Source organism: Saccostrea cucullata, unplaced genomic scaffold, assembly GCF_032062105.1.
Source record: "Saccostrea cucullata isolate Sc308-1 unplaced genomic scaffold, CSIRO_AGI_Scuc_v1 ctg122, whole genome shotgun sequence".
Taxonomy (NCBI): domain Eukaryota; kingdom Metazoa; phylum Mollusca; class Bivalvia; order Ostreida; family Ostreidae; genus Saccostrea; species Saccostrea cuccullata.
In genome coordinates, this window is record NW_026932975.1 from 504,972 (window position 1) to 518,407 (window position 13,436).

General features: G+C 33.5%; 1 pseudogene; it reads right to left on the reverse strand.

The window, feature by feature from the left end:
* Nucleotides 1-192: 192 nt before the first annotated feature.
* Nucleotides 193-12,758, reverse strand: LOC134236718 (retinoblastoma-binding protein 5-like; annotated as a pseudogene).
* Nucleotides 12,759-13,436: the final 678 nt, after the last annotated feature.

A 13,436-nucleotide genomic window follows, 5' to 3' on the forward strand; every position in this document is an offset into this window, starting at 1 on the left:
ACCACACAAATGTCCACTTTTCCCTAATGCAAAGTCCTCATATTATAAGCTTTCCTCAAATTCCTATACAGCATGATACAAATATCAATTTTACTAATTAATGTAACACAACTGAAAGCATTTTCCTTAGAAAAGTTTATTTAGCTATCAGAGCAAATAAAGATGTCTTGAAGCATGGAATTTGTACAGAACTTTCAATTTGTTATTGTCATTTCTACAGTTTATGTACATTTTACATTGTCTATTGTCCATACGTATTAAACATGAACACATTCTGTATACACTCCTCCACTGCCTCTGATGTGTGACAAAGTGAAGTCTTCAGTATAGGGCTGCCTCTTTTTGCTGCATGAACTTCTTTCCAAATCTTTCAAGACTGAAAAGGAATTGAAGTATCTCTCAATTATGAGATGTGCAACATCATCCATAGTACACATACATAGGAGGTTAAGATTTAAATATTTTGCTATAAGTTCAAATGAAAGAGAAGTAAAATTGGTTTTTAACAGAATTCTGTGGAAATGCATTTTAATATTGATGAGTATTTTGTGTATTTATACATGAATGTGTCACACAAGAAAGAAAGAAGAGATCTATATACAGAGTTTTCTTGGATTTGTTAAAACACCGCTTATAAAATTTCATATGCTGCATTCTTATTAGTAGAGTGTAATGCAATGTATACATATGTGCTCAACTAAGTAGTTCCTTCCGTTCTAAAATCAGACACAGAAAGAAAGAAATGAAGTCGGTATTAAAATATATTGCAAATGAAATAATCTGATATAAAATCAGAGATTAAACTTCAACTTTCAAAACAATTTTTGCTTAATCTGCAATTTAATAGTTGCCTTATATTCATTTATCCAATAGATTCTGTATAGTCCAGTTATCTGGAAAATCTATTAAATAATATGGTTATACTATCAACCAATTCAAATGTACGAATTGTAAATGATTGGTAAGGATACCTACAAGAGGACCATGGGCCACATCGCTCACCTGAACTTTGTTTAGAGAAAAGCAGATATCAATTTAGTATTGAAAAGTGGTCCCATCCTTCCCAAGAATGATCTGAGCAAACTTGTACATGTACATATATACACTACATGGAGATGCTTGCAAATTATTTTAACTTATCATGACATTGTTGTTCTTTGAAAAGAATTTAAATGATTTTTCCCCTATATTCATAATTAAAACTTTAATCGCCAATTGTTGCATAGCCCCTGGGTTACCATTTGAATGAATTTGAATCTACAGTATGTAATGAAGCTTTTAAAATTTTGATGCTATTAAATTTCGATTTTTTTTTCATTATTTCCCCTTGAAAGAGAGTGTGGTAGTTCATTTCTAGATCATCTTCACCAAAAAGTGTCTTGCGACAAGTTTGGTTGAAATTGACCCAGAGTGGTTCTTGATAAAAAATTGAAAATGTAAAAATCTAACAGACAACAAGACAGATGATATATACAACAAATAGAAGGATGGTCAACACTCTTCAATCAAAAAAGCTCATTTGAGTCTTTTGGCTCAGGTAGGCTAAAAATGAATTAATCTGCATGATATATTAGATGAAAACCAACAAAACATGAAAATGATTTCACACAATTTTGAAGAGCACAGCACAGCACCATAGAAGCAATGGATACCATTATCGATAAATGGGAATATGTTCCAAATCAGCTGATTGTGTACGTTGATAACAAATGATATAGAAGTAATACATGTATGTTAGTGTGTATCTATATAGATCTATAATTTCTGTAATTTGTGCACTGTCCTAATCTTGAGGGCATACTTTGCAGTGTACAGATCGTAATTGATTTTTTGAGAATTTGCATGGGTTGCAGTGGTGAAGCATGAAGCTTTAAGCACATAAAATGTTCTCCACTTCACATACCCAGGAAAATGAAGCTGCTCCATACATCTGAAAGATTGGTTTCAATACATAAAAAAATAACTTAATTAAAGGCTGGTGTATTGGATTTCACACGTCAATGCATATGTATTTTTTCATTGTATTCCTTGCACTTGAAGTATGTAAAGTGAATGGAATGGTATAAAATGTTTTAAAGTCATATATGGCATATTTTTGATAAGTTCAGACTAACTAAAATTAAAAAGACCTTTCTATTTGTTTTGTTTCTTTATATAAAGATAGGACTTCCCTGCAAATTACACAATTTAAATCAGTCATGTTTTATAGATATCACAAAGTAAAAACAATAACTGATTTATTTCCATCTCGGAATTAAATAACAGACAGAGTTTAAAGTCAATTTAACTATAGAAACATGGGGATATTTAAGGGTCCTCCACACCATGTGACTTGTGACGTACATAGAGAAAAAATACTTTTACTTCCGGTTTTATCGAGTTTCTGCATGGACGATTTGGCCTAGTACCGTTTGTAAAAGAGTCTTACAAACAGAAAGTTTGCAGTACACTGAGAGCGACACCTAATCATAAACAATGAACACATGACATGATCACGGAGTGACTGATGGAAAAAGATGTGTGGATTTTTTTCAAATAAAAGAACAACAGACGTATAGGATTATGTTACATAATAATTCGTAAACAACAGGATCCGGTGTGATGAGAAACGTTTAGGTTTATATTTATACTTTTAGGCTAATCAACCGAGTCTGTTTTGATAGTTGAAATTTTGGCACACTAATTTGTGCGTTTCAATAATACATTATCTCATTGTGTGTTTATAAAATAGTGTGCATTTCTAGTTTTCCTCTTATATCTGTCCAGTTCAGTGGCCAGTAATTACTAAATATAGTATGGTGACGTATGCAGAGACTTGCCAAAGTTTTTGAGTCCTGGGCAACAGGAAAGATAACTCCAACAAGAGGCCCACGGGCCTTATAGGTCACCTGAGCATTATGCAACAATTTTCCAGTTATTGAATTTGATTCATGTTTTAAGCCAGATGCTATATGACATTCACAATTTTGAAAGAGGCACCATTGATCATCATAACAATACACTTAGCAGTTGCTTAGCTTGGTTACTGAATACCCATATGCAGGGTAGGGGAACAAAAATGCATTCCAACTAACCAGTAGTGCCCCTAACACTGTGACATAAACCCCTGACCCTAGGTCCACACATTGCACAAATTTCAAAAAGGCACCCTTAATATAAAAAAATAAATAAATGTTTTATAAATACAAAAGAGCAGATTTCAAACAATAAATTCATTTTCAGTATATAAGTAGAGCCCCCACCCCACCCCTGACCCTGGGGCTTTGAAATTCACAATTCTGCAAGATTAGGGCCCTTGCTCATCATAACTATAAAGGTAGTTCATCTGCTTTATACCCAGAGACAAAGAAAAAAAATTTCAAAGATTTAAATGTATTTTCATTATATAATCAATTGAGCCCCGCCCCCCTAACACCAGAACCCCTGACCCTGGGGCCATAAAATTCATAATTTTAAAAGAGGCATTCTTGCTCATCATAACTATGTACTTAGTTTATTTAATTCCTAGGAGCAGAGAAGAAGATTTTCAAAGATTTACTATATATAATCTATAGAGCCCCGCCCTAACACCAGAACCCTTGACCCTGGGGCCATAAAATTCACAATTTGGGTTGAGGCACTCATGCTCATCATAACTATGCACTTAGTTGGTTTATTTAATACCTAGGAGCAGAGTAGAAGATTTTCAAAGAATTCATGTATTTTCACTATATAATCAATAGAGCCCCTCCCCCTAACACCAGAACCCTTGACCCTGGGGCCATAAAATTCATAATTTTGGTAGAGGCACTCATGCTCATCATAACTAAGCACTTAGTTAGTATATTTAATACCCAGGGGCAGAGAAAAAGATTTTCAAAGAATTCATGCATTTTCACTGTATATAATCAATAGAGCCCCGCCCTAACACCAGAACCCCTGACCCTGGGGCCATAAAATTCGCAATTTTGGTAGAGGCACTCATGCTCATCATAACTATGCACTTAGTTAGTATATTTAATACCGAGGGGCAGAGAAGATTTTCAAAGAAATCATGTATTTTCACTATATATAATCAATAGAGCCCCGCCCTAACACCAGAACCCCTGACCCTGGGGCCATAAAATTCACAATTTTGGTAGAGGCACTCTTGCTCATCATAACTATGTACTTAGTTGGTTTATTTAATACCCAGGAGTAGACATTTTTTAGAGAAGAAGATTTCCAAAGAAATTATGCATTTTCACTATATACTTATTTAGCCCCGCCCTAGCACTAGAACCCCTGACCCCAGGGCCATGAATTTCAAAATTTTGGTAAAGGACTCAATGCTGATTACAATCATGCAAACAGTTTGACTGCTTGATGTCCAGGAGTAAAGAAGAAGATTTTTAAAGATTGCATTAATTTTAGTGGTTTTGGCCCCACCCCTCAGGCCCCAGGGGGGCAGGGATGAAAACAAAATTCACAATTTTTGTTCCCCTTCACCCATAGATGCTTTGTGCCAAATTTGGTTGAAATTGGTTCAGTGGTTGCAGAGAAGAAGCTGAAAATGTTCAAATGTTAACACACGACGGACGACGAACGACGGACGACGACGGACGAAAACGGATAGCAATAGGTCACCTGAGTTTACTCAGGTGACCTAAAAAGGAACTTTGATACCAAAGATTTTGAAAATATTTTTTCTACATCAGTGCATTTAATTTTAATTCAATTTTTTGATGTAATCTAATTCATTAATGTTTCTTCTATACAAAAGGAGTACTTATTGATTTTTCTCGAGATGTTTTTTTTAGAGAAAATGAGTTTTATGTACTTTTTATGAATATAAGAAATTTCTGTAAAAAATATGCTGATCGATAAAATTAAGTTTTTATGGTTATTCTGTGAGCTTAAAAATATACGAAAGGATAAGACAAAATTTGTTGTGCTAGGTATGAAACGCCTTGGGAAAAAATTCTTGAAACCTGTGAAATAATTATTTTAAAAAATCAGTATAAATTACATTTTAATCCGTGGACAGTTTTTAAAGGTTGATAAGCTTGTTAAAAGTAATGCTCAGTAATATGAGAACATAAGCTGTGGGTGTGTGGAGGACCCTTAAATCAATGAAAATTTAAATTTGAACATAAATAATAAATAATCATATAAATCTACACTTAATCTAGTATTATTTTTTTTTTTAGCTCAGATACACCATATATAGCTTTAACTATATATTTTTTTTTATTGGATTTCTTTATTTATATGTGAAACAGTTATGAACAGTATATATAAAAATGTTAATGAAATGCCCAAAGATGATCCCACTAATTGAAATTTAAAGTTGTAATTACATATCACTTTAAGAATACCCCTTTACAGGTGAGATTTTCAATGTATTCAAACTAAGAATTAAAAAGAAATATATACATGTACATATGTGCATTCACTGACAACTTGACATATGAGAGCTTTCAACCCACTGACAGGAAGATAAAAATAATCTTTAAATCTAAGTTATACTCACATCATCCAGTCGTCCCTTGCTTTTTGATTTGTCAGGTTTTGAAGACTTCGGCTGTTTTGGCCGACTTGATTTTTTCTGCCCCTTTTCATTAGGTTTCTTCACATTTAAGAGAGGGTGAATTTCTACAATGGAAATGATTTTATAAGATATTAATATTCACTATAAAAAGTTATCAAAAAAGAATATATTAAGTACTACTTCTAACAGTACAAATGGGAGTACACTTAAATTGAAACCCGTGGTCTGGGATGGTGACTCCACCTTTTATCAAGTGAGATGAAAAAAATATCACCCTATCTGTCATCTTCAGAAGAGATAAATGTAAACTGTATCCACTAGCAAAAGAAGAGCTAAGTAAACCCTGCTTACCCATTACATAGGAATAATGTTAAAGAGTCTGCAATTGAACTGCAGGAGAAATGAAGGACATTTTTAGCCTACCATCTAAAGGAGCATCAGGGAGGTCCACTTCCAGTGTCTTGACTTTCTTTTTCTTTGGGGAGGGGGTGTTGTCTGTGTGGGGTTGGCTCCTCTTCTTCTCCTGTGCCTCCTCTGCCACCTAAACATATGACAAAACCAACACAGATTCATAAATACAGTCATTCTTCACTTCTGCAAATCTCAGAAATTTTATCTATTCAAAGAAGTCAGTAAATTCCCCAAAGAAATTGTCGACTGGTAATTGAGTTTTAAATTTAAGAGACTGTATTTCATTTTTTTTTTGTAAGATTCTGATATTGCACAATGTATAATGTACCATTATAAGCATAAACTATGAAGTAAAATGCCATTTGACATTATAGCATGAATTATATGAAGTAATGTTATTTGACAATGATGTGCTTGAGCACAGATTGTTCTTACAGCTTCAGGAGGCAGGGCCCAGGCTGACTCCTCAGGTTCCTCAATGTCGGGGGAAACAGGAAGGTACAGTAACGCTTCCTGGTCCTCCTCGTCCTCATCACTAAAACAGGAAGTCAATTATACATAGATACATGTAGTGCCAAATATCTATAATGACATCATATTAGTAGTTTCACTCATTGAGACATATTTTTTTTCTACATGACGCCAACATATTAATAGATGAGATTTTTCTCAGAGTCAAGATACCCACAATGCAGGGTTTCCTTACATTTTCTTTTTGAGACTGGGGCACTGTAGGAATTACTTTAGGAAGTTATCTTTCTTTGTACATAAATTCTCATAAGTTGATAAATTCTGCCATGTGCATATCTACCAATTTTGTGACTTTTTGTACATAACCATTTACATACATTTCCAAATTTTTAGTAATTAAACATTATCTATCTGTTAACAACTTGACAAACATTTAAATATTTCTACTTGTTTGTTAAATGTTACAGTGCATTATGTAAATGTACTGACATTACAACCTACTAATAAAGTACCAAATTCTTCATTGTAAAAACACTCACTTAACAATGACATAAAGAGGTTCCATGCTCAGTCCAAAAAAATAAAAATAAATGATATATAAAAAAAATCTCTTTACCTGCTGACAAAGGCCTGAATAGGTTCAATGGTGGTCACATCCACCTCAGAATCTTCCTCATCAGGCCCTGAAACAACAAATACATTTCATTACTGTAATTACTTGTACACTGTAGCGTAATGTGTCTATAGCTTTATCAATGCATCAATGTATTACAAAAAAATATTACATTATAAAGTGCAAAATATCCTTTAGTGTGAGGATTATTCCAGTAACTGATACACTGGCTGTTTAATCTAGGCATAACTTTTAACTTTATTGAATTGTGTTCTTAAATAGGGACCTTTATCAGCATTGGGCAACACAGTTGTTAATTGTCAATGGTCTTAGCTAGGGATTATCTTTGCGCTAGCTAACATTCAGATAGAGTCTTTGAATATTGTCCAAAATGCATTAAAAAATTTAGAAAATAAACAACTTTTACTTTGAGACTTTGAATTTATTTATTATTACAAAAATTAGGAATTGTATTAAGAGAAATTTTTATCCTTTTTGTTATTTTTAGACTTACCTTTAGTTTCCTCTTTTTCTTTGTCCTCATCCTCGACATCAAACTCTGACTCTCTCTCTTCATACTCTACGTTCTCATCTAATTCCTTAAAATCTGGTGCAAACGCACTCCAGTTTTCCTATCAATAGCAAGAAATGCTTAAAATACCATCAAGTTATTTATTTTTGTTAAAAGGCATTTTACGAGTACAAGTAAATACATGTGTACTTAACAGGATCTGCAGGATCTGTGTTTCCTTTCTTGTAAATGATGTATTGTATAATACTTACAACTTGATTTTGAGCCCATATTGACACCAGACCACTGGATATTGAGGCTATGATTGGTCGTACAGGATGCCACTGCAATGAAATACTTATATAAAGAACCTTACGTTCTGTTCTTCATTAACATGATAACACAGAATGCTTAATGTATAGATGTACATTTGTAATGAGATTTTTGTTTACACCAGCATTTCTTACCACCACATCCAGCAGGAGTTCCCCTTTCGTTCCGTGGAGGATTTTGACCAGATTACCTACACTCTTCTCCCAAATGTAGAGTGAATGTTGTCTGGCAGACCCTGCCACAATGAATTCCCCATCCCCGAAAAACAGCACTTCTTCCACAAAAGTCTGGAGAGAACAGTTTTTAATTCACAACAATGAAATCCTTTGTTTAATTAAAATGTGTTCTATTGCAGTGATTTTTCTACACCTAATTTAGGTCCGAATATCGGCCTGTTCCCCTCTCAAAAATTACCGATTTTTTCCCAATGTCTGTTGCTTTTTTTCCCAACACAAAATCGTTGTTTTTGTTATATTGAATTTTTTTTACGTACGACTTATCTAAAATGGAACGCTATTGTTCTCAGTCACTAAGACTCTTCTAACAACAGTAAGGAACAGCAGATTACTCAAAGCGTTTACAAGACCTAGAAAAACACATGGGTCTCCTTGTCAAACTTGTGTGTAAATACATCGTTAGAAAGTGTAAGATGCATGTTAACCGGTGAAACATAGCTTTATTTGTAAATCCAAGTACTAATAGTTCTACAAGAAGCATCCCTGATTCCAGGAAAATCAAACTGTTTCTACATATGGCAGATGCAACTAGTATTGCAGAGAAAAATTGCAGCATTATGTTTAGCTAGAGTAATTAGAAAGCTTTAATAATTACTTTGAAAAATAAATGATTTGTAATAAATCATGTCAGATTATTGTATCTTAAACCATGGCTATTACAAGAAGGATTTTCTCTTATGTCTACCATAATGTCAGAGCAAAAAAGGAAATACATGTATACTGATATAGTCACAATAACACTTTCAAAGATTTTAAAAAAGGTTAAAAATATAGAACTGTGTTTAATTTATTATTTTGTAGCAAATAAATTGATTAATGATGTTACATTTACTTACATAGTTTATTTTACCTGCCAATTTAGGTTACATGACAATTTTAAACATTTTTCCCAATTTGATACAAATGTCGACGATTTTCCCCAATTCTAAAGGCCCAGGCCCCTTTTAAAAAATGTAGAAAAATCACTGTATTGTTATATGTTTTATTATAAATTACTGAATTTTATATTCAATAATGATTCTGATAAAGGCAGATAAAAAGTACTGGTCATAGATCTTGCATTTCTGTTCATTTGTTGGGATAATTTTTTACCACAACAACGGTACAAATATGTGACATTTTTTAGAAGCTCTGGTGCCTTACTTGTTGACCAGATCCTGAAGTTTTTGGATTGGCTCTGGCTCTCCGTCTTTACCGCAGGCAAGGACCTCCCCACTCTCGTAAACTCGGATGATACGGTCTGCTGAATTTACCAGAAAACACCTGCAAAAAGAAAAGATGTTAATTCATGTTTTAGATTGAGATTCATGTCCTCATCAATAGCAAATTTTCCCAACTTTTATTTGGTGTTTCATTTCATTGCAAGCAACTTTTTTGACAAAAGAAATCAGAAACTTACTCCCCCCTTCTAGCAAACTCAATGGATTTAATGGCAGTTGTGTTGAGTGTTCCAGTTGTTACCCTAAACGATGCCTTCAGATCCAAATTGTTGCAGGTAAATACCAAGATCTATCAAAGAAATAAGTTATTACATAAACATCCATATGCTGGACGTTACACAATAGTGACTGAGTGTAGTATGTTTGAAATTGCATCAGAAAGAAGACAGTTATGTGACTTACCCTGCCCTTGGCATTTCCTGTGTAGATGTGTTTACCTCTTCTGTCATAGGAGGCAACAATGTTCAGGTCAGACTGAAACAGAAAACATACCCCTAGATGTTCAATGAAAGCTACACAATCTTAAAAAGATAAACAATCTAATCTTCACATAATTATGAATGCCAAGCAACAGCTTGAAACCTAAAATTATTCATTGCAAGTTCTATTTTTCTGAAAATGATGAAATGTTCCCTTGATAGTCTATGGATTTCTTTGGCTACAATCTTACATCATCATCCAGAGGGACAACTCTGTGTTCTCCACTGATGTTCATTAGTACAGCAGGGTGCTTCATTGGACACACAAGAAACTGTTTACTGGAGAAAGAAAAATAAGTTTTAGAAAATATAAATATTTATAATATGATTATTATAGACATTTGAAATGAAATACAATTGAATAAATCATTTTGGATTAAGAAATCTAAGCCCCCAAGAGATGCAAATTTCATTTATCTTTCAAATCTCAAATCTAGATTTAGAAAACTAAAAACGTATGTATACTTTTCTACTATATGTATATTTCCATTATAATTTAGTAAGTCAATCAGCAACAGTACCTATCACGAGGATGAAACTGCACTTTCAGGATGGGGGAAGGAAACCTGAATGTTTTATCACACTCTGCTGACACCACGTCCCATATTGACGCTGTGTTGTCTGTCGCCGCACTTAACAGTTTCTTTCCATTCCGACTCCAGCTAGAGAACAGTAGCAGAAAATTTTTCAAATATTTTCTTCCTGATATATTGTTTTAATTAGCATACATGTAATACATGTACCAGAATACTATTTTCAAATATAGCAATAAGGAATATTCAATAAACAAAGGTTTTAAAATGATGTATTAATTACAAAGAACATTATTTAAAAAAAAAAACTTTGCTAAATATTATTTAGAGAATGACAAGGGTTCTGTATCATAGATACAAATTTGTGAGTTGATGTGTGGGTAGCATATCTCTTGGATATCTCAAAGATTTTTCCCATCCAGTTCGACATAACAGGGTTTGACTGCTATGTCAAATACATGTTAATGTCAATTTACATTTCTGACTTTTTGGGTCTTCTGTGTTTCAAGGAAGTTCTACAGAAAACATAGTACTGCACTCAATAAAAGAAATCAAGGGGTACAAATACCTTAGACTGCATACAGGATGGACATGAGCACTAATTATTTTGGCAATTCCTCTTGTCAGGAAATCCCATATGACAATTCTACCATCGTTACAACCCACAGCTAATAAGGTTCCCTGTCTGTTGAAGGCACAGGTAATGGCAATGCTGATGCAGTCCAAGGCTCCATCAAAATCCTACGAATGAATGACATACATGTACCTGTTATTTACATAATCACTTGAAGATAATTTTGTTTTTCTTTAAAGAATTTTATAATATCAACACCTTACAGATATTGAGATACTATTAGTTATCCAGGTTCGATCAATGGTGTAAGGGGATTTACCCTGGGTTTTATTCCATACATCCTGAGGGTGAAAGTCGAAGGGTGTATGGAATACAACCCGGGGTAAATCCCTGTACACCTTTGATTGGACCTGGATAAAGAATTTATTTCATATGTACCCATAAAAATTCTTTGTAAACATCAGAGTCTTATCACCTGTGCCTCAATCTATTAATAAGATAACTACAATGCATTGTGATGTCATATTTCGTTTTTATCATAGAGAGAGTACGCAGTGTGCCTTCACGTTTTCATTTACCCCGTACAGGGTACTGTGTTGCAAGTTTCCATAGAGGATGTAAAAATTGGCATGTATTTTGCTGGCTCTGATTCCATAATTGATCAAAGAGTTAATTTTGGTGAGTCAAATTGAAGCAGATTCAGAGTTCAATGACATTACAAAAGAGAAGTTTATCTTTTTGATGATTTTTATATCCCTTGAAAACCATTGTTGCACTCAATTGCACAATGCATGTTATCAGGTCCAGTCCAAAGACTGTTTCTACCTATGTAGCTATTAATAGCTACGTAGGTATTTAAAGCTACCCAAAGTAGCTATTTTTACCTACTTTTTGTATTATCTACATTTCGTGGCCAAAGGACTGAATGGCGCAACATGGTAAATACCATATTTTTTTTATACAGTCACACTAATGATGAATACGACAAAATTTTGACCAAAAAAGGATTACTTCCTGAATGGGCAATTTTACATTACTTTCTATGCAAAATTGATAATAAACATAGTAATCATTTTTTGGCCAAATTTTTGTCAAATCCATCATCAGTGTGACTGTATCAATAAATTCAGTGCTCACCATGTTGCGCTGTTCCTGCGTTTGACCACAAAATGCAAGTAAAGCAGAAAGTAGGTAAAAATAGCTACTTTGGGTAGGTTTAAATACCTACGTAGCTTTTAATAGCTACGTAGGTAGAAATAGTCTTTGGACTGGACCTGGTTATCACACATGACAATAATATTTCATGTAATTATTACCCTACCCAATACTGTATTGCACTACCTGATTGTTTCTTTTCTTAGTTAAAGTAATTCAGGGCCTAACTACAGAAAGCAAGACCTGTAAATAAGTAAACATACCTCTGGGTAGTTCTGCCCAAAAGATTCTAAAAAAAGAAACAAAACTGAATTAAATTCTCAATCATTAATTTACTGAAGAATTGGAAACAATCTTTAAAAAAGGTTCATGATTAACCACAGTCATGTCACTCAAAGTGAAACAATTAGTACCCATTGTTTAAGTCCTCTAAAAATTATCATAATCAACCCTGATATTAAAAAAATACTGACGAGGCAATTCGAAATATACCAAGTTATCTTTCATTTTCTGTAATCTGATGGTAGATAATTCTTATTATATAAGTCAATGCATCCAGTTGTCTAAATATATATAATCTACAAAGATTATACCTAAAAGTTCCAAATTCATATCTTATAATTTCTGATTTTCCATTTGAAAAAGCATTTCTTTCAATCTTTCATTCGTTGGCTTTGTGTTTACATCTCGCGGCACAAATATTTTGTTAACTGCATTTTCATTGGTTGGCCAAAATCTACTTTCATTTTTACGCCACTGGGCTTGTCGGGAGTTGTCGGAACATGACGGAAAAGACCGAGGAATGTCTCTCTATTTTGTACGTTCATGTATTTATTGTTTTAAACAATTTATTTAATTATTTAAATCTGTGAAAAACAAAATCATTTATGATGAGAGAAGTACATGTGGAAGCTGCAGGACAGTAGGTACAGTCAATATAGCCTATGTCAAATCCCTTTCTGCCTTAATTTTGGGTGACTGGAAAAACCCGAAACCCCCCGATTTTTGGAGAATACCCATACAGGAGGGGTGAAACCCCAATAAAGTGGTGGAAACCCCATAAAATTGAATGTAATGGGGTACTATAAGGCCTAAGGTGATGTTTAATTGAATGATATTGACATCCGTAAATTTTTATAGCCAATTTTACAGGACATACTAAAACAAGTCCCACGGGGAAAATAAGTCCCACATGAGTCCCACAGAAAAATAATGAGTCCCACCAGGATATATGACATTTTATTAATATTTAACAACATATCTTTATAGATTACCATTGTTTAGATATATTTTGAATAAAATTTTGTCAAAAAATGTTTTAGAAGCCGGTTACATCGATTAGTTACAAAAACAAAGAACGATAACTCCTATATCCTGATATAGCTCTATAG